Source organism: Triturus cristatus, chromosome 5_1, assembly GCF_964204655.1.
Source record: "Triturus cristatus chromosome 5_1, aTriCri1.1, whole genome shotgun sequence".
Lineage (NCBI taxonomy): Eukaryota > Metazoa > Chordata > Amphibia > Caudata > Salamandridae > Triturus > Triturus cristatus.
The window spans coordinates 93,624,253-93,646,301 of NC_140587.1; the positions used below are offsets into that span (position 1 = coordinate 93,624,253).

The 22,049-nt window shown below is 44.4% G+C and overlaps 1 protein-coding gene across 1 annotated transcript in view; it reads right to left on the reverse strand.

The window, feature by feature from the left end:
• Nucleotides 1-22,049, reverse strand: part of BOP1 (BOP1 ribosomal biogenesis factor) — a 572,762-nt gene that overhangs the window by 177,431 nt on the left and 373,282 nt on the right. The gene's annotated exons all lie outside the window — the stretch shown is intronic.

Consider the following 22,049-nt stretch of genomic DNA (forward strand, 5'->3'; position numbering starts at 1 on the left):
ACAAGATCCATACCAAAGTGTTATCCGATTCTAAATCTAACTCGTGTGGAGAAAGATTGCACAAAGTTTGTGCCAACCCCGTACTGCATGAAGATAATGCTGGATATTAAGAAATGTGTACAAATCATTTTGTATACAATTTTGTTGCCAAAAACCCCAACTTCCTTGCAAGGCCGGACTGGATATCGGGCGTTTCCACAGGAAGCTGAAGGTCAGGGGGTGGTTAGGTTAGAAGGGGCCGGATTTGTAGCTGGTGCATCAGTTTTAAAAGCACTGCACAGTTCCTTGTAGATTCGGCAGATTTCAGGCAACAGTAAGTGTCAAAATAACTCTGGTGATTAATGAACCCGCTTGAGAGAGATTGGAGTTTCGTCTAGTGGCAGTTTTGACGCCTTTAAAGTAGCGCAGATGGTTAATATGCCTGCTGCAAAGAACGTGTACCATGCATTAAAAAAAAGTATTTTAGGAGCATAGCTCAGTGGGTTACTGCTTTTGTCACAGAGATTCTGTTGCTACTGTGCAGTTCATAAGTTACAATCATAATCTAGCACAGTGAGCTATGAAGTGTCAAAGAGCTGCTTGCAAACTGCATTGTACAGCTTAGAAAGTTAAGCTTTTTTACCCAGTCTTTCATTATCCTGATGTTGCTAAAAAAGGTTTGTTTGGGTAGAAATAAATTATTTTTATTTAAGTCAACCGTAATCACTGTGTTATGTTCTGAATCCGGAGTTTGTGCTTCTCCACACCAAGCACTCTTAAAAAAGTGCCTTCTACTATGGATGACATGAATCCTACACCTTGTAGTCAGTCTCCGTTGCCTTATGTAACATTTTCTATAAACTGATTTACACATGTATGAGGCATTGTCTCTGTGTGCGATGTAAAGAGCTCCAACACCCTAAACTGGTATGAGAGGGGCTATAAAACAAATGAAATGCATGTGAGAGAGGAGCTATGGAGAGATGAGAGGCACCTTTGGAGGGCGATAGTGAGGGAATCATTGGAGAGCGCCAACAAAGATGGTTGTATCCTGTTGCACAGTAAGGTCATCGTTTACTATGCTTTAAAAGCTAGCACAGCCGAATATGTAATTAAAGAGGTGTTGTAGAATGCACATTTTCCCCCAAACTTTTCTTGGGTGGGAGAACTTCCCCCTCAAATCCACCCTTTGTAGTGGTCAGGATCACTCGCTATGCACCGTACAATGGCTGGTCGGAGAAGAATTTGCCTGGGCTGCTTTGGGCTCCCAGGCCGGCCCTCCTTCCTTGTGTGCCAACTTTATCACTCTAGCTGTACATAGTTACTGTGTGTACCAGATATTCTGCAATCATTTATGCTCCAGCATTCCTGCTAAAAGCCATTACCATTACTTTGCCACACTTTGTGAACTGTCCTTTTCGCCATTTGAGACGATCATTTCTCGGAGTGCCACAATGCCACACTACAGTGAGTCGCACGCAATACAAGTGGCAAGTAACATAGCATGAAATGGTCCCTTAGTGTGAAATCTCCCTCGCAACTGGGAAACAGTCTCCTTCGGGTCCTTTTTACTAGCATGCGCAGTAGATCATGCATTACACCATTCACCCACCCATGCTCCAGTACAGTCTATTTACATCTCTGATTCCCACTATCTCATCACTGGATGTCTGGATCACTTTTTCCCACAGTCTCTAATCTGGCCCTGTGTCTACGGAGATATTGCCTTCAGAACTTAGATGCAACAATGGGTATTGTAATATATTTGGCGTGGTGAACTATTGCCAACCACTGCTCATGCCACCATAATCCACTAACTCATCACACCAGCCACTTCAAGGGGATTGGGTATGACAAGCTCAGGTTTCACGTGTGTTGGCAGGTGCTAAGCATATCAAACCAAGTCACATTTACGTTATTTTAGAGCCACCATAGAGACAACTGTAACTTTCTCAAATCGTTCCGCACTTCAAACATATTGCAACCTATCAGTTGCAACTGATTCCATTAACACCATCACCTCAGAGAAAGGCAGCTGTCTTTAAGAAGGGAAAGGGCTGCAAGTAGCTCCCCAGCCATACCTTTGGAACCCTGTTACTTTGGAGGGGAACATAGCGGTGTACCTCTATACATCCTAGAGCAGGCTTCTTGCACGCTTAGGTTTTGTGTTTTGGAACATGAGCGAAGGAGTGCTGAAGTGCCACGGCTTAGAGTCTGGTGCTAATCGGCTGTTACTTCTATCCCAGATACGTTTTGTATAGCCTTCCTTCAGCGGAGCCCGCATCTCCTCATCCGCTGCTCTTTTGTAACTAATGTCCGGGACTTTCATGGTAGAGGTCCTGAGCTTAACTTCTGGCGTTTACATGCTAGGTCATGGTTTGTTCACTTTTCCAATTAGAGAAGAGAAAATTATGAGATAGTTGGCTTATGCAAGCATGACCTCAATAAAGCATAAAACCCATGCCTCACTCCTGAACTTTCTAAGCGACGAAAATAAATAAAATATCCGCTGTGCTCCACTCTGTATATTTTGTCAGTCGACCACCAGAATTCAATTCAATTCAAATAGACTTTATTCGGATTTCAAAAACCATCCATAAAAGCACAAAGTTAATTTTTAAAAATACACATATAATACCACAATTTTGGGCCACAACTTATTATTTACAAATATAATTTATAAAAACAGCAATGAAAACTCAAATGGCCTTTATACTATACAATGCATAGAACCACCTTAGATACAATATATAGCAGTGTATAGCAAATGATAAATATAGTTATCATGAAAACAAGACAAATGCGTTATAACAGATTAGGTTAGTGCAAATCACGTTTTAAAGTGCAAAGTGCATATCTTGGTGTAGAATTAATCGATTCTCAAGGACCTGCGTGAGCATACAATAGCATTAAGAAAATTGCTAACTCTAAAGATTAATTCATCAGATCCCAACATTAAAAAATGTCTATAAGCGTGATTGAGGTCGGTCAAATCATGTTTTCTACAATAGGGGATTAAATAATGCCTTGTAAACTTCATGTAAAAACCACAGCCAAAAATAAAGTGTAACATACTCTGGGTTCCACCATGGTCACATGGGCAATTTAATTTTTCCAGATTTTTAATGTACCCCAATGGAAAACAAATTAGGTTAATAATACTCCGGTCCCTGAATCTGAAGAGTAGGGTCCTCTTCCATCTGCCCAATTTTTTGCATAAATAGGGCTGAGGTGACATCGGAAGTTCAGGGGATAATTCCTGGATTTGTAGATAATTGATAGTAGATGGTTTCACAGAATCTACTCTATCCCTCTCTATGTGATAATACTGATAGAGTGCCCTTCTCACTAAATTTTTGTGGGAGCCATCAATCTGGTCAGGGTTTGTAAAGAGATGACCATATTTAACACTCGTGAGGCTCTTTTCTACTGCATTAATCCAGGGAATTAAGTTGACATTCTCGCAATTTAGACAGTCCATAATGATCTCACGGGACAGGGAAGCTGCCGGGTTTTTCCAGACCCTTAGCCAGAACAGTGCGGGTCTGGCTCTTATAAAATCCTCAACATAATGTAGTTTTAATTCATTATGGCATACAGTGGTTGGTGCACAAATGACTCCCCCCAAAATTTTCCGGCAAAATCTGTTCTCTTCTCTCTGTAGTTCGGAACAGTTCGAAAACCCCCAAATTTCAGCCCGTATGTGCCAGTTGGGAGACATTGGCTCCGATAAATTTGTAATAGGCTGGGAACCACGTCCGCCTGGCGCGGTTGGCGGAGAGAGATAACAGAGTTAATCGATTTTGAGAGTTTATTTCTCCCCATTGCAACGTGGGGTTGCCACGAGCCACTATTAGAAAATAGAAGGCCCAAATATGGGAAAGTGCAAGTGCTTTTTAAAGAGTTTTGACCTATCACGATCTTTGGGATTTTATAGTTTTTAGGACCACAGGTCATTATAAAAGATTTGCTGAAATTAGTGCACAAACCTAAGTCAAACATATAGTCAACGAATCCCGAAATTAAAATGCGTAAGGCGTTCGGGGTGCGGCCTATGAGTACCGCATCATCCGCGTAAAGTAACGCCGGGATTGGTTTCTTATTAATCATAGGAGCGTCTTTTGTCAGGTTGCATAAAGAATGGGTTAATTCATTGATGTATAATATAAAAAGCAAGGGGGCCAGAACGCAGCCCTGCCTGACCCCCTTGCCTATTAAAATTTCGTTTGAGACCTCGCCTTCATTATTTATTCGGACGCAGGCCTTCAGGTTGCAGTGGAGGTTGGCCAAAAAATGGACTAGTGGTTCATCTAAGCCGTATTTTAAGAGAATGGACCACAAGCGGGAGCGGTTTACAAAATCAAATGCTGAGCTTAGGTCCATAAACCCAAAATACAGAGGGGATTGTTTAGCTCTTGTGTATTTGGCCATTATAAGATTGAGGTTCAGGCATTGTTCCACCGTGCCAAGTTTGCTCCTAAAGCCTAACTGGCAGCGGTGGATGATGGAGTTGTCATCTGCCCATGTGCTAATTCTATCAAATAAGACCCTGCCAAGGACCTTCAGGGTATTATCGATCAACGATATTGGTCGATAACACCCCGGGTCCAACCTATTTCCCTTTTTGAAAATAGGTACAATAGTACTACTGGACCAAGTCGGGGGGATAGATTTCTTACTCAAGTTGTTAAAAAGATTACAGAGTAAGGGGGCCCAGAAGCTTATATTGGATTTAATTTGGTCAATAGACAGGCCATCCGGGCCTGGTGCCTTATTACCGGCACTATTTCCAATAGCTTCCTCTACCTCCTCTAGTGTTATAACAATGGTGCTATCTGGGAAATTATCCTCGGTATGATCTCCGTCTTTCGCATATAATTTCGAAAAGTGAGTGACCCATGAGTCTCCTGTGATATTGCAGTTGATTGGGGTGATGTTACTTCCCAGGGCTCTCAGGCTCTTTACGTTTCTCCAAAACCCGGTTGAGTCTTTTAGGGCAGCAGATTTCGTTAGATTATCCCAGTGACTTGTTAAAAGCTCCTCAGTTCTGACTTTTAGTGCGTGTTTATATTTAACACGCAGTGAACTGACAAGGGGCACATCACGGGGTTTAACTGCCAAGGCCTTTCTGAGTTCTCTATTGGCCCTCGAGCAATTGGTGTCAAACCATCTTTGATCGGTTACGTTATGTTCTTTTGATGGTCTAGATATTGCCCTTTTTATAGCTATGCATAAATCACAAAAAGACTTAATTATGTCGGGGCCATCGAATGCTAAACATTTGGAGATCAGCAGAGGATTATTCCTGATCACAGTAGATAGGATCTCATGGTTGTCGACCCCTCTCCAGACAATCCTAAGCCTGTCTGTAGAGACAGTGATATTTTGGGCTCCTGTCTCACAAGGGCCTGTAGGTTTATTGATAGATTTAAGTTGGATTACTATAGGCAGATGATCGCTATATGGGCTATTAACAACCTCAGAGCTAAATAACACTTCACTAAGGAGGGAAGAGGTAAACATGTAATCAATCGTAGTTGAACTACCACGGCCAATGTAAGTAGGGGCCGGCTCAATTCCCTCGGGGGATCCACATAGGCTCATTACATCATCTAAATCCCTGCTATGTAGCAAATCCAATAATTCAATACCTCGTCTACAGGGCAATGATGTTTGGTGAATGTGGGCATTAAAGTCTCCACCAACACAAATGCCATCAAATTGGCCAAACTTTTCCCCATTTGCAACTTCATCAATAAAATTAAACAGTTCCAAAAAAGTAGGATTTGGATGGTTAATAAAATCATTATTATAAAAGTTTATAAGACAAATTCTTAACCTTGCAACATATTTCACAGCTATCAGATGTTTACTGACCACATGTAAAGGCTCAATTTTCACGTCTTTAGAAACTTTTGCCCAGATGGATAAACCACCACTTGGTCGCCCCAAAACAGAGGGCAAAGCAGTAAGGTTATGAGCAAAAAAACCCTCTAGTAATTGGGGACATGTGCACCATGTTTCCTGCAACATTACCACGTCAAAATGACTTATCCATGTAACCCATTCTTTAATTTTCATCTTGCTTGGGAGGCCAGCAATATTCCAACTAATGATACTGAGAGTATCAATTGGTGGATTAGTAATGCGAGAAGGCTGGGCAATGGGAAGATAGGGGCGTGCTACAAGGGGTGAAATTAATCCATCTGGACAGGACTCAGAAGTGTTTAAAAATTTTGCTCTTTCCAAAGGCATTGTACTAGTAGCCTTATCCGGTATAGTGGGGAAAGTTAATAGTGGTCAATCTAGGCTACCTAATTCAGATAGGGCGGAAAATCTGTTGGATAAAGGAATTGTGTTAGGGGCCGTTTGGAATATTCTGTGTGGAGGCCTATAAAAATGGCCCAGTGGGTGAAGAGTTATTGCAGTCGATGTATTTGCATAGGTATTATGTGTGTCTAAAAAGAATCTTACTGAACTCGGGTGTCGGAAGTTAATCACTATGCAGTCCCCACTGATATTTTTGTGTTGTGGGCCCACCCAGCTTACCCGACGGGTTGATATAATCTCATTAGATATGTTCCATCTTGCCCCTTTATGTTTAGTCAGCCAATCAGTGCATTTATTGTGCAATTGTTGCCATGACTCACTTTGGTTTTCTTTAAGGGCTGGTACACCAGCTAGCACAAGAACATATGGGCAGGCTTCTGGGGGTAAGTGAAGTGGCGGTCCTAAATTATTAGTGGTGCTATTTCTTACTGTCGCACCTCTACTTGCGCTTACACTCTCCGGTTTATTGCTTGTACTATCGTTTCGGGTTACTGATGAAATGATAGTAGGATTAGCGTCCGAGCTCACAGTATTAGTAATAGCTCTTCCTGCTGCTCCAAAAGAATCATAATTTGGGCCCTTAGTCAGTGCGGATTGGATATTGGTTGAAATACTGCTAGAAGGAACGGCTTTGGCCGTTGTTAAGCTTTTAGTGTTACTATGGCCGTTAGTAATGGTCAATCCTCCCTCCCTCAGATCATTGCATAATGATTCTAATTTGTTCATAATTTTTTCGCCCCGGGCGACATCCACACTCATAGTGCCTTTCCTTTTAATTTCCTCTTTTTTTACAAGGGTTTCAATTTTGTCCAGTCTTTTAAAAACGAGATTAAATTGCTTAGCTATTTGAATTTCAACTTGCTTAAAAATGGTATCAACGATAGTTTCAACCAGGTTACCATTGACTTTGGGTTGGATATTACGCTCAGTATGCTCAGTCTGGGTACTGACCGAATTGTCAATCTCATCGCATAGTCTGACGACCTCACATGTACCCTTATCCCGGGCAGGGGACTCTGGACTGCAGGCAGGAACGGTAGATCTTCCCGTTCCTTCATCCGATGGTAAAAGTTGCGAAGATAAATCCTCAATGGAGCCTGATAACACTATTTCACAGTCATTTCCTTTATTTTTGTTCCATAAACTTTGTGGGGTGGGTTGGTTTCTACTGTGACTTGGTTGTTTCCTTTTGTTTATGGTACATTTCACTGGGCCTCTCTTACGTTTCTCCCTTGTTGTTGTGACGGGACGTGTTGTTTTGTCTGGTGCGGATTCCGCTAGTTGAACAGTTACAGGTGCAGTCACCAAGCTGGTTGTATCAGTAATGGAAGTTACGATATCAGATTGTGCTGGTGTTTTGATGATTGTTACTGTAGGGGAGAGGGGGAGACCCAAAGTAGGAGATTCGTTGAGGGACTGGGAGTTTAACAAGGTAGTAGTAGGAAGTCCAAAGGACATCCTACGTTCGGTGTCCGCAATCTCGTTGGTAACCATGGTGAGGGCGTTAGCCAGTAATACATCAATCGATGTGGGCAGTTCGATAGGGGTAGCTGTATTAGCAGGTATAGATTTCGTGCGTTTCACCATAATTTATGTAAATACCTATACGGCTTTGGCGAAGCAAGGGGGGGCCCAGCCCAGCCCAGCCTCGTCCTGCCCCGGACGGCCACAGACGGCCCGCCCTCTGCCCGGGCTCAGCCCGGCGACGCCCGCGCGCGTCCCGCGACGCGGAGGGAGCCTTGCTCTAAATAGCGCCTCCGTGCGCGATGTCCGGCGGATGTGGGCGTGGCTGGGAGGGATGCCGGATCCTGTAGTTGTCGCCCTGCTCCCAACTGCGGCCTCGGGTGTTAGAAGGAGGCGGCGGGAGTGCTGGCGTCCGAGAGAGTATGCGGGCTGCTCACATGAGCCCAGGTAGGAGCTGCGCTGTCTTTCCGTGTGGTTGGTTTGCTCCGCGTTGACCCCCCGCTCCACCGAGGGAGCCTTGCTCTAAATAGCGCCTCCGTGCGCGATGTCCGGCGGATGTGGGCGTGGCTGGGAGGGATGCCGGATCCTGTAGTTGTCGCCCTGCTCCCAACTGCGGCCTCGGGTGTTAGAAGGAGGCGGCGGGAGTGCTGGCGTCCGAGAGAGTATGCGGGCTGCTCACATGAGCCCAGGTAGGAGCTGCGCTGTCTTTCCGTGTGGTTGGTTTGCTCCGCGTTGACCCCCCGCTCCACCGAGGGAGCCTTGCTCTAAATAGCGCCTCCGTGCGCGATGTCCGGCGGATGTGGGCGTGGCTGGGAGGGATGCCGGATCCTGTAGTTGTCGCCCTGCTCCCAACTGCGGCCTCGGGTGTTAGAAGGAGGCGGCGGGAGTGCTGGCGTCCGAGAGAGTATGCGGGCTGCTCACATGAGCCCAGGTAGGAGCTGCGCTGTCTTTCCGTGTGGTTGGTTTGCTCCGCGTTGACCCCCAGAAAAGTGCACTTGTATGATATTAACTGCCAAAAAAACAAGAAATTCACCAGGGAAAACAATGAGGTCATTTTTCTAAGCTGTTTATTCTAACTCTCCGGGGCGTGTGTTGATGCTGGTGATGACATATTCCATCCCTCCTGGTGTTTTTCTAAAGTGGGTCTTCCTTGCTCTCTTGCGGCTGGTCTATGTCCTTCCAATCGCTGCACTGCAGGGCAGACTAAACATCTCGTCGGTCCAGAGAAGGGAGGTTGGACATTTGGTCTCCCCGGCACATCCGTGTGCGGGAGCAGAGTACAGGCGCGCACAGATAAAAGGAGGTAGTACTTCTGGCTCCAGGTAAAGAGGAGGCCACCTACCCTCTCCGTTAAATAAATTACCCGCAGAGTAGGGTCACTGCTAAGGAGGACTGGGATTAGATTTAACACGCACCCAAGCATGAACTCCATAACCCACCTGTTTTTGTATTTGGCTTGGAGGTCGCAGCCTTGAAGTTCCATTGCACTGGAACTGGGGAACTATCGGGGTGACATTCAGCAAAGGCAGATTTCCGACAGTATTATCTAAATCCATGTTCGCCCTTTATCATTCTATGGTTGATAAAAAAGGAGTCTTCCTCTGGGATTCACGGTACAAAGAATATGAAGTTGGTCCATTAACTCATACAGCATGACTCTCAGTGCAACACTAGGATTTGTAAGCAATTGAAGCATTCACGGTAATATATTTACAAACTCCCCAAAAATAATATTACAACAATCTCCCTTTCCGTGAAACAGCAGCATGGAGGAAGCGTCTGTACATCTCTGTGCCGGAGGGGTGCTTTGAGCGCCAATCCCCGGATGCCCCAGGGCGGCCGGATGCGTGAGGGCGCCCTGTCTTGAGTGACAGGTTGGGCAGGGGTCTGTACGTGCCAAGGCCATACCTACAAGTGTCTGAGCCGGCACGGCTGCTCGCCTCCACTTCCGTGTGCCCCCGTCCGTATGGCGAGCTCCCCGGCAAAGCTTGCAATCCATCTTTCCCCCTAGCCCGTCGTGCTGGTATTAGCTAGTATTTCGGGGTCTTTCCAATAACTACTAAAAGACATCGGAGGACGTTTGGACTGCGACAAGGCATTTCGTTTATTAATTGTTGTGCCCTACAGCGTGGACTCAGGTGGCACAGAAGGGGCCTGTACTGACAGATGGCTACCTACACTGTGCTGAGGGAGGGAACGCGGGGGCAGCTGCCAGGAGCCCTCTACCATGAAAGTCCAGTAGCCGGGTTCAGTGTCTAGCCCGTCGGTCATGGATCTGCTGTGAATTAATAAAGCGAGCCACCGGGAGCAACCCGAGCCGCTGCGTACAGCGCCCACGCCCGGCATTGTCTGCTTCTGGGGGCTGAGGCATGACGAGCCTGGCACGGCGCCCGCCGATCGAACGCAGCTTTCATTCTTTTACTTAATACGAGGCAGCACAGACGGCTACAACCGATCCGGACTGCACTCAGCAACAATAGCAGTTTGAATTTTAAACAAGCATTGGCAGAGCCAATAGGTCTCGCTTTTGGGACCTTATAAGTATTTAGTTATGCAACTGTTGCATGGCTAAACACTTCTAAGGTCCCAAAGGTGAGACCTATTGGCTACGCCATGTAACATGTGCGAGGGACAGTGTAAAATGTATAAGAGGAGAGAGGGAAACAAGGAGGTGAAGTGAGACGAAACTGTGAGTGGAGGTTCCCCAGAGAGAGAAGGGGAGGATGGAGCAGAGAAAGGGGGAGGAAAACGTATGGATGAAATGAGGAGAGGATGGGCATGGGGAGAGAAAGGATGGAACAGCTGGAGAGGGAACAGGTGGAGAGTGGGATCATCTAAGAAGGAGAGAGTGCAGGAAGAGAAGAGAACTGAAACATCAGAAAAGAGAATGTGAGATGTAGGAAAGAAGGTGATGTTATTAGAGAGGGGGTATAGCGAAAGCGAGGGCTCCCAAGGGAGAGAAGTAAATGCAAGGGTGGCAAGAGCTTAAACATCGCCCATGTCATGTGTGAAACTTTCAGCCAGTCCTGTCTTTCAGGCGGCAGTGCATTGCATTCTGGGACTTGTAGTTTCGCTTTTCCCACCACATTATGGACTCACGAATGCTGGAAAGGGAAAGCCAGAGTGGGTGGAGGCGTCACACATGGTGGAGGGGGGGGGCACTTGCTAGTTATGCGTGAAATGGGTGGAGGAGGGAGCGAGAGGGCCAAGAGGATGAGAGGAAAGTGAGAAGAGACTGGGAGAAGGAAACAAGGAAGGCCTGTGAGGCTGGGGTAGCACAGACTGTGGGGGCGGAACAGAGGAGGATGAGTCAAGAAACAGGAAGCCGGAAGTGAGGAAGACCGAATGGGAGAAAAAGGAGCGCATGGGAGTCAACGAGAGAAGAGTGGTGGGGAGATGGAGGGAGGGGGTGCGCGGGACATGGAAGGGGGGGGCGGGAGGGAGCCGCATTGAAATAGCGTTCATCGGAGAACTGAACAAACCAAAGGTGGGGTGAGGCGGTCCCCGTGGGGGGTGTGGAGGGGGGGGTGGGGAAGAGGGGGCGGGGGAAGAGGGGGCATGGAGCAGTGGGAGAGACCTGGTGTGGGTGCTGGGCAGGCAGCGGGGGGAGGGTGAACATCTAGGACAGTCCAACAAGCATTGGCCGCGCGGCAGTAAAAGTAACGCGGCGCGGCTGTAAAAGCGAAAGTCATTGTGATCGCGATCACTCTGAAAGCGAAAGTGATCGCGATGACGCGCTAAAGCACGCTAGGGATGCGCGCGTAGCAGCGGGTGGAGGGGCGGAGATGGTGCTGAAGGCTGGCGCAGGAAAGGCAGATGACTGGGCGAGAAGGGAGGGTGAATGCGGGGAGCAGCTGTGCGCATGCATGCCATCGTGCACTCAAGCTTGTGGGTAGCACTTTCAAAACCCACCTACTAAATGTCTCGCAGCGCATGCGCCGGCTCAGGCGAGACCTAAAAAGGTCACAATAATCAACACGGCCTATTGAACCTTGGTCTTAGCTCTACCCATCGTTTAGTCGTGTCAGCGAGCCATTCACACAGGATTTAAACGGCAGCTTCAGGTACATTGTTGTTAATAACTGTTTAACCCGAAGCGAGCCCTGAAGTAACTCGTGCGGCCGCAGGCTCCGTTATGAACAGGCTGACGACCACATCGGCGGAGCCTACACCACTCACAGAAGGGGTGCCGGCAACGGCGGGGTGACGGAGCACTCACCATCCCAGGCGCCCCCATCAACGGACCTACAGCATCCGAAGGAGGTGCACACATGTACACAAGGGTCGACGTAAAATGATTCCAGTCCGGTGTCGAATGAAAAATGCATGTCCGTTTATTTCTAGAAACGTCCTCCAGCTCTGAAACCAAGAGATGCATTGGTTGACAGGATCTACTCTCACCAGAGGCTGCAGCGGAAGCCCCTCCCGAGGTGCAGTTAACTTTCCGAAATGCATTTGACATCTTTTTCAGGGATTACTTTGTAATTATATAGAAGTGAATTTAGTTCAGAAAACTATCAATCTGAAAACCAAAGTAGCTGTAAACTCAAAGAATCAACCAGCCCCAGTCCCTTGAAACTGGTCCTACCAAAGATCATGGTGTCTTGGTTTCATTCGCCTTTCAAGTGTTAGTTGTTGCTCAAGACCACCAGGCCTCCTCTGCAGACCAGCTGCACTCTACCTGCGTAGTACAACCACCATGCCCCTACCAACCCCCCCCCATTCGCTTCCCCCCCAAGTATAAGGGCCTTTGAGTCTTTAATATTCGTACCGACATCACCCCTTCTACTCACTGGCAGTCTTGCCACCCAGCAGGAGGACACTAAATGGAGGGGTCAAAAATGACAGACCTTCAATATAGATTTTTGTTTTTACTCAAGATATTAATGGATAATTTGTTTATACCCTGGGCATTACAACATTTAGTCCTCCTAAAAACGGAGGGGACTGTATTCACAGTGCCCACAAATACAGCAGGTTCAAAATATATGGAACTCAATTTGGAGTTTGCAAATTTGCTGGTACAGTACTATTGCAAAAACAACAGTTGATGGACAGAATGCAGAACGAGGTCATACATTCACCCCAGTACAGAGATCTGGGCCTAAATCCAACTGGGGTGGCATGGTGAGCAAAAGAATGATGGATTGAACCCAGATCTCTTGACTGGGGGTGAAGGTTTTGATTTGTTCTGCATTCCGTCCATCAATTGTGTGTCTTTGGTACAGTACAATGACAACACAAACAGCCAACCGCGTCACACCAAATATATGAAGTAGAATTTTATCACTCACTACCCGATCAACAAAAGAGGCAAGATCCTAAAATGCTTTTGGAGAATGAATAAAATGCATATAAAAAGCTTTCTAACTTTACAAATATGTTGTAAAGCTTAATCACATTTACAGTTGTTAACTGTCCAGTACATAACACTTCTACATGAGCATCTCATCTATTTACTGTCTTTAGTCTCCTCACGTATGTGCTTGTGAAGAATGTCATCATGAAATCAATCAGGACTTCTGCCCGTAAGTGAGTGTACTCAGAAACTACAGAAAACAAACAAAAATGAACATGAACTCCTGGAGCAGAAAACTACAATATTTGTTCCAAGAATTAAAAAAGGTAATCAAGTCATGGCCATTTAACGGATCTTCAAGTATTTGCACAGTGGTAATTCTTTTATTTGAAATGCACATAGAATAAGCAACCATAAAATGGTCAGGGAGTTCTTAACCAAATAGTCTAGCTTCTTTACCCGCGTAATGAAAGTAACATTTACCCCAAAAAGTACACAATAAAACAGCTGTTCCAAGTATTCTTACTTTCACAACTATTGATTATGCTATGCTTGTTTCCAGCATTTATAGATACAGCTTCAACAGAAATATTATTCAGAGTTTTGATAAATCGAATGTATTGATACTTCCCATTTAAAAGTAATATAAGCAGTAGTTAGAAAATACATCAATAGTAACTTCAGTAGAGCAAGTTAAAAACGTTGACTAAATCAGCCATTTAGATGTTTACGATAGTGCTACTCAGTAAATCTTAACACAATACAGCTGTCCTATCAAGTATCTTGAGGTGGGAAGCTTGATCCCGAAAGTTCCATACCAGCAGGCTAACTTGTGGGCACACGCAAGACTACTTCCAGTTCTGGGGCATTTGCACCGAAGCCAGACCAGGTAATGAAATCACCTAAATATTAGATCAACTCAACTTGGACTTACTGTAATTCACTCAACGTTGCAAACCTTCTAGTGCCAGTGATAAAATGTGGTTTGATATTAACACAGTCTTATGGAATCATGTCACTCATGAACCAGCTACAGAATGCTAGCTAGTCCGTAATCAGTAAATTTGTATTTGATCCAGACCTCAACTGAGAACAAATACAGTATTAAAATTATTATTAATACTCTTAAAAATGATTAAGATAAAAAGCTTTTGCTTTTAAAACACACTATAAGATGCTACAGTAGCAATATTCTACCGCCTACCCATACAACATTCGATAGAGATAAGATAAGAATCTTCTGATTGTGCTTATAACTTAGAACAGCATCAGAAAGCTTTTAAAAAACTTAAACAAGTTAAGGAAAACAAACTCATTAACCGGAGAGCTACACAATGTAATTAGATCTTGGGCCAAGAATGCATTATCCTTTAATTGGATTGGAATTATATAACGTTGTCGTGCCGCTACTATACTCGCATTGGGACATATTAGTAAAACGTGGAGCAAATCTTTTTAGCCACCTTTGCATAATTCACATAAGCCTTTGGGATTATTGTACCTTCCCAGCTAGCTAAAAATGTTGCTAAAGGGAGTATACCCAAACGTAAGAGTAGGATACAACGCCTTACTCCATGCTCTAGTTGAAAACGCAAATAGGGAGCAGAAGTTTTAAATTCTGTTCTGCAAACACTTTATAATGCTTCAATTGAATGCAATGTTCTTTATCAGATTCATAACTGATTCTAGGGACCAGATGTTTTAAAAACAATTTCAAGTGTGCAGGGGACCACTTCTGTAAAAGTGCAACCGTGCATTGAGAAACCTCGAAGGCTTTTGCCATATTCCTATTAAAGGTAAACCCAGACGCTTCCTTCTCTAAAAGTCTCCAATTCTAACAGATGTCTTAAGGTGTCTGGCGCTGCATGTAATAAATTGTACGGCCACCTAATAATATTCGAAATCACTCTGGCTGAGATTCCCGTTACCGATCGCTCAAGACATGGGGCTTGAACTGGTACCGACTTCGACACTTAACAATTTTCGGAGTATGGTCCCTTCCTTTACTCTTATAGATTGCCAGGTCTTAATTTGTGTGTATTCCATGGCATATGATAAAATCTGAGGGATTTTCATGCCGTAAACCTCCAACATTGGTATAAAGTGTCTATTTCCCGTGGAGAGGTACATTCTCTGTAAAGCCCCAATGTGATTCTGCCTTCCGACTCAAGTGTTGGAGGTAGGCTGTATCTAGCAGATCAGAATTAAAATACGACCCAAATAAACATACTCTCTTACTTTCTCTATCGGTTCGTCTCCTAAAGACCAACTATAAGGGAAGGGCTTCCTTCTGCCACTGAAGGAGAGTGCTTTCGTTTAAGTAATATTTAGCACCAGAAAATTTTCAGTTGCATACAGATTTAATTCATTCAGGATTCTTTGTAGGCCTATCGGGTTCTGATCGAGTATAACGATATTATCGGCATACATTAAACAGAGTATATCAACTTGACCTAGTTTAGGAGGGAAATTTTGAATTTGAGAAAGGCGCCCCGGGAGATCGCTAATGTAGATGGAGAATAATAGTGGAGCTAATAAACATCCCTGTTTCAGCCCGTTCTGCGAAGCGATGGGTTTGGTTAGGCCTTTTTCTCCCCCCATTGGGACTCCGCACCATGTTGATGTGTGAAGGGAGATTATTATTGTTAAGAGACCTTTGGGAATCCACATATTAGCCGATTTTCTCCATAGTGTCAATCTACACTATCGAACGCAGTCGAAAAATCAATAAAAGCACAATATATAATTTGGGCATTTAACTTAAACAAATCAAGCACTGTTTGGAACACAACAATATTGTCCAATGTAGAAAGCTTTGGACGAAACCCAGCCTGATACATGGGGATCACTTTTCTCGAAAAAGCCCAGTCTTTTAGGTGTTACAAAAGGCAAGCAGCAAACATCTTGCCGGTGGCGTAGAGAAGAGCTATTTGTCTGTAATTTGCAGGATTCGTTCTTGCTCCTTTTTTTAGGAGGGGAACCACCACACTCCCTCGCCAAGAATCTGGAATGTCTCCGCTTTTCAGACAATGTTGGAAGAGTGGGGCTAAGAATTTACCCCAATCATCAGTGTTTTTTTGTAAAACTAATTGGGATCTTGTCTGGTCCCATCGATGCTGAAGACCTGGCGGAGGATATCAGGATAGAGATTTGTGCGGCTGAAATATTCAAATGATTCCTGATCAGGTTGGTTATTCAGTGCTTGATCCAGTCCAGGGTAAAGGAGGTGATGATGATTAGATTTATAGAGCTTTAGAATATACTTTTCCCCGTCAGATGATGATACAGGTGTCGCTTGAGCAGATTTTCATATCCATCTGTGCAGAGATTGTTTCAGAAGGATTTGTTTTTGTGTTTTACCGCTAATTGGATGTCGACCCAGACACTATCTCTTAGAGCTCGTCTTTCTTTCTCCTTTTTCCGTTGGTGGAGTTTTTGCAGTTTCCTTATTTCTCCTTGTCTTAGCACACAGAAAGGACGGAATTGAATTCTAGTCAATTTATTTAATTGTCGAGAATTATTATCCACAAATTTTCCCATATGACATGTTTTAACGAATTCTCGTCTTGAGGTATTTCCTTGGAGAGAGGCAACTACCGATTGTAGAGTAGCTTCATATCGGTTTATTGGATTACCGATTATACTCGTAGTTGTTCGCAGATCTTGGGATATTATATGGTTTATTTTACTGATTGCTTTGGAGTTCCAATGTATCCTTCCTGTTTTGTGATCTACAACTGCCTGTCCTTCAAAAGAACGGAGCGACCACGGGGGACTATACGGAGTATAGACATCAATTTCTACAGAGAGTAATGCATGAACACTTTCATGAGAATATGGAGTAGAAAGCGATAGGACCTTCGGAAATAGATCTAAACTACAGATAAAAGAATCTATGATTGAGGACTTAGTTGGACCCAGTCAGGTATATGGAATATCGCCATCTTTTCTCCCATTTATTATAACGCCATTAATTGCTTCAATAGATGACAAAAGCATTTTCCCCCTTTTATCAGCTTTTATTTTATCAGGGAAGACGGGAGTTGGTATTAAACAGGCTTCTTCCTGTGGAGATTTCCCCCTACTATTGATTAGTGATCTTTCCATTGAAGTCCCCAGCCATTATCATCATAGGATATCCCCTTACTTCTTGAATTGCTTCGATTTTCTTGAATGCTTTGGTCAAGTTTTGATCTTTTGAAGTTCCTGGTGGAAGATATATATTAAAAAGTAAGAGGTTAGATGGAGTCTCCTTTGTTTTTTCCGGCACTTGATGTTAATGCATTAGACATTTGGGAGCGAAAGCTCAATTTCCTCCGCGTCCCAGTTTATCTCTTCTCTCAATAGGATTGCTATGCCTCCTTTTGCGTGACCTCTTCTAGAAGCCTCTGCTGATTTAAACACAAAGTAATCTGTTTGTCATGGACCATGTTTCTTGCAGTAACACAATCGACGGTGAATGTTCCAGAATAAAAAGCATTTTGTCAGTTGTCTTTCCCGCGCTGTTCCATGACACTATTGCATGCCTATCTCTAAAAAGGCAATTACAAGTCCTTGCCCCACTTATTCCTGTTCAGAGATCCCGCTATCCAAGCCCAGGAATTTTCATCCAAATGCGGCTTTTGCGATGGGTCCAATCCATTCCAGAATTGCCGGACTCTTTTATAGAGATCTGCAGAGGGAGGTCTTGGGCGTGTCCTTCCTTTATCTCCCGTGCTCTGCTGATTAAAGTTATTGTTAGAGATGTCTTTTATTTCTTTAGCATCCCTCGTCGGGAAAAGAGACTCATTTTAATTCTCCTGTAGTTAACGATTGGAGCGGACTAATCTTATGTAACAGTTTGATTATTCTCCCTCGGTTTAATGGACAATAACCACTAGGGAATATGTCTGTAAATTCTAACAGGTTTGAGATTGAGCTTTCGGAATCATCCTGGAAATCTTGATAGATGCGTTTATCTTCTGTTATATGTTCTTTTGATTTTGAGCAATTTGATGAGAAATTAGGAGCTAGCGGATTTAAGACTTTTCTGTCTTTTAGTTCCATTAGAGGTATTTTTGGAGGGGACTGCTGACAAATAGAGTGATCCGTTACTACTCTTCTCGATGTGGTTGGTTTCTTACCCATCTTCTTCTATTGGGCTTACTTGGAGAAATTTGACTTTTCGCAAAGCTCTTTTCGATATTCTCCGTTTTGCTCTTTTCTTTGTCAGCTTTGTCTTATTCTTTTTCCCAGACTTGTATTTCTCTTTATGAGGCGTTCTTACGGGTTCCAGTTGAAATGATTTGTTCCGGGTTGGGGCTTCCCCTGAGCCTCTCCTTTCAATTATTCGAGAAGGCTAGAGACCAGTTTTTTGTTTTTTTACTAGAAAAATTGTAAATAAAGATATGGGGTTCTGAATGGCTTTCCCCTGATCTCTTCCTGGTCCAGGGTCTTTGAATAGTTTTCGAAGAGAGTACATTTCGTCACCATTTAGGGGATTCGTTGTTTGATTTTTTTGTATTTGATTTTTTTCCATTTGAATTCCCTTCTGCTTTGCCCCATTTTCTTGCGATGGGGAAATGCTGGAGACTGAGATATTTACGAGACGCTTCTCTTTTCTACCAGCGTCATACTGTAGAATAAGAGATTGCGCGTGTGTCGCTTGAACAGGTTCATTTAATTGAGTCAATTGTTTTTTCCTTTTTTTTTTTTATCTACGAGATATTGGTGAATTCCAGTTTGAGTTTCCAGAATCTGATCTGAGTTTTCCAAATTGTTTTCCAAGAGTGTTAATATAGAATCCATAATTTTCTGTAGTGACAGAATGGTGTTTGATACAGGATCTTGACAATTTGCTGATTGCGGCATGATAAACAACGGGAACTCAAAAGATTGAGAGAAATTTTGATCTGGCTCTAGCAAATTGCTCGGAGTGCTAGATAATATGCGGACTGGTTGTTTTTGAGCATCTTTAGAAACAAGATGAGTAGGTGAAATAAAATTAAAATCCGGAAGAGTGAAATCTGTTGTTGCAATTTGTCCCAGGCCCTCCTGGATTTCCGTTTAAAAAAATAATCCCTGGGAGGTCTTTCGTAGACAAGAGATTCTCAGTCTCTAGGTTCCTGGGACGTTGTAAAGTCATGAGTTTTCGAAGGATCCAACAATTGAGCATTTTGAAAAGCTACATCCTTGAGAGGAAGGGCTTTGAAAGCCAAGCCCTCTGTTATAACGCCAGCTTTTTCCTTTAACTGTGGTTGCGAATTGCTCGGTCTGGTCCTCTTGAGGAGAATTCTTAGGGGTATCTGTAGTTATTGTACTTATTGATGTCGTTGTAGGCGAGAAGAAATTTGTTATTAAAGATTTCTCTATCGGTACCGATGCTCCATGTTGAGACATTATACAGGTACTCTTGTAGTTGACCAATGCTCGTGCTGTGCCCACTTTTTTCATATGTATGGTGCGGGTCCGTAGTCTTATATAGACAATACTGCTTTGTCGATAAGTGGAGACCAAAGTTAAGATCAGCTAAGAGTCCCCCCCCCCCCCCTCCCCCTGTTCAGCGTTAAGAGAGGATAGATAAACAGAAGGGGAAAGAAAGCAGATTGAGCCTTCTCTTAATATGTTATATTTCCATGGTGCGGATATAGTTTTTTTTACTAATGCGATGATCCAGAGGCCCACAGGGGATTCAGAGGGTTAAAAGAATCTTTGTGGGAGCGCAGGGGCCAGAATACGAGGGCTCTGAAACACCATGGCCGAGATGACTCCCAGCTGCCCTCTACAGCTGTGGATGCACTAGCACACCCAGCCACCTACAGCCTCTTTCTTGCTTTCATGCCTTCATATCTTCATGCCCACCTGCTTACTGTCTTGACTGGGTCACCCTTAGGCCTATTTCGGGCTCCTTTCAGATCACCTCCTCTCCCCTTAATCACCAGGCAACTCTGAGCACTCTGGGCAATTATCTGGGATCAAATTAAGCCCCCTCAGTCACCCGATACGATACCAGTTTTCAGTGCCCACAGGGTAGACTCACCTTTAGCCGTGTTCGCCAGGGATGTAAATTTGTTGTCTTAGGCTGGCTGGCTGGCGCGGTAGGTCACAAGAGAGCAGAGTGTTTTTTTGGAGGAATGTTGCTGAAAGCTGCCAAATACTGCCAAACATTGCCAGGAACTGACGTAGATTTAGAACTTTGATACTGGTGACCGGCGGCTCACAGCAATTTTACCAGCAGCTCTCGGCGGTTTGCGGCACTCGCCGTGATCAGAGAATGCCAGATGAGAAGCGTTTGACCGCAGTCGTGGTCGCAGCCGCCGCCCAACGGCAATCGGTCTGCCGATCTGCCGCGTTATTGTTGATTTCCGTTGTTTTCTATCTGCAGGGGTGCAGGTGTGATTAGCAGGAGCCGCCAGCAGCCGTTAGCAGTATCTGAGCATTTTTCCGCGTCCACTGCTCCTGCGTCTACTCCCGCTCCGCTGCTGAGTTCGGGGGCGTGACCTCTATCCAGAAGCTGAACCCACCTCTCTCCTCTCCTGGCAGTCCTGTCATGCTAACTACAATAGAGGATGCCTGCATTATGTTACACAGCACCGGTCAAAACCATCACTGGGTTAGCAAATCAGGACAGTCTCTAGATGTAGGATTGTCAAATATTTTAAAAATTAATAAAATTGAACTTATCTTTCATGTTTCTTGAAAAAGCAACATTTGGAAGTGAACTAGGAAACAAAAAACCCCACAAAAATAGGAACTTAAATGTTGGTTAATGCCACCAACGTTTTAGGTTAAGAAGTTCCAGTCATGTAGGGTATTAGCACCATTTGCACAGTCATGGTGCACATGTAATTGTTATTTAATTCCAGATTGCTCACATCTCATCAATTACATTCAAATCTATATTATGCCCACTAATAAAACATAAATGTAGTCACGAACACCCCAAGGTTCCCAGGCTACCCTGGATACAGAGTCCAATTTGGAAGTTCTTCAAAAGTTCCCTCTGGTCAGTAAATCCCACGCATACATCTTAGTATAAACCCTCTCAAAACAGGGAGCGCTGCAAAACCCTCAAGAAGAAACATCAGGCAAAAAAGCAATCAGCCCCCAAGGTAAGTAGGGCAGAACTGCACAATCCCTCTCCAAGACCAAGTAGATTGCACTGCACGACCACTTTTGGAGAAAGTTACCAGATCTGGAGGAGTCCACAGCCAAGTGCCATTCTTCAGTATCGAAGTTTAGGTCAATCAGGCACCATACGACTAGACATTATTAAAGAAGCATTTGCAATGCAGAAGGTCTCGCATTACTAAACGTTTGAGTTATTGGTGTTGCATAATTATTTGCAAAGCCAATAGCGCAAACTTTCAGAAATGCAAGACTTATTGCATTGCAAATGCTTTAACTTTGGTATAAATCGCGGCACCCGCGCTTTACTTATAACATCAAAAGTGAAGCGCGGGTGCCGTGCTTATACCAAAAGTAAAGAAAAACAAGTGGCGCGCGCGTCACGCCTGTGTCTGGGCACGATCATAGCTCCTCCCATGGCCTATTGGTGTCTATTACGCGCTTGGTGCGCGTAATAGACACCAATAGGCCATGGGAGGAGCTATGCGCGTGCCTTGGGCCAATTGCATGCAGTCTTTTAGAATAAGACGCACGCAAAGGCCAATGGGGGAGCTGAAAAGCAAACTCACACGCGTGTGCGATTCCTAGGTCAGCTTGATTTCCCCGTTTTTCACCTACTAAAGGTCTCGTGACCTGCGCGAGCTCTGCTGTGCAGTGCAACGCAGGTCGCGAGACCTAAAAACTGTCCAATTCTGAATGGAAGTTGCAAAATGTAATAACACAGGTTTGCATTTATTACCCAGTATGTCCAACAGTTCGAAAATAAACTGCTGCTCAGCAGAGTAAACATTTCGGGGCCACAGTTTGCTGTCCACTAGTGGCTTTGTCAAACTGATAACCTGCACTAAGTTTTGGCAGTCTATGTTAGCAA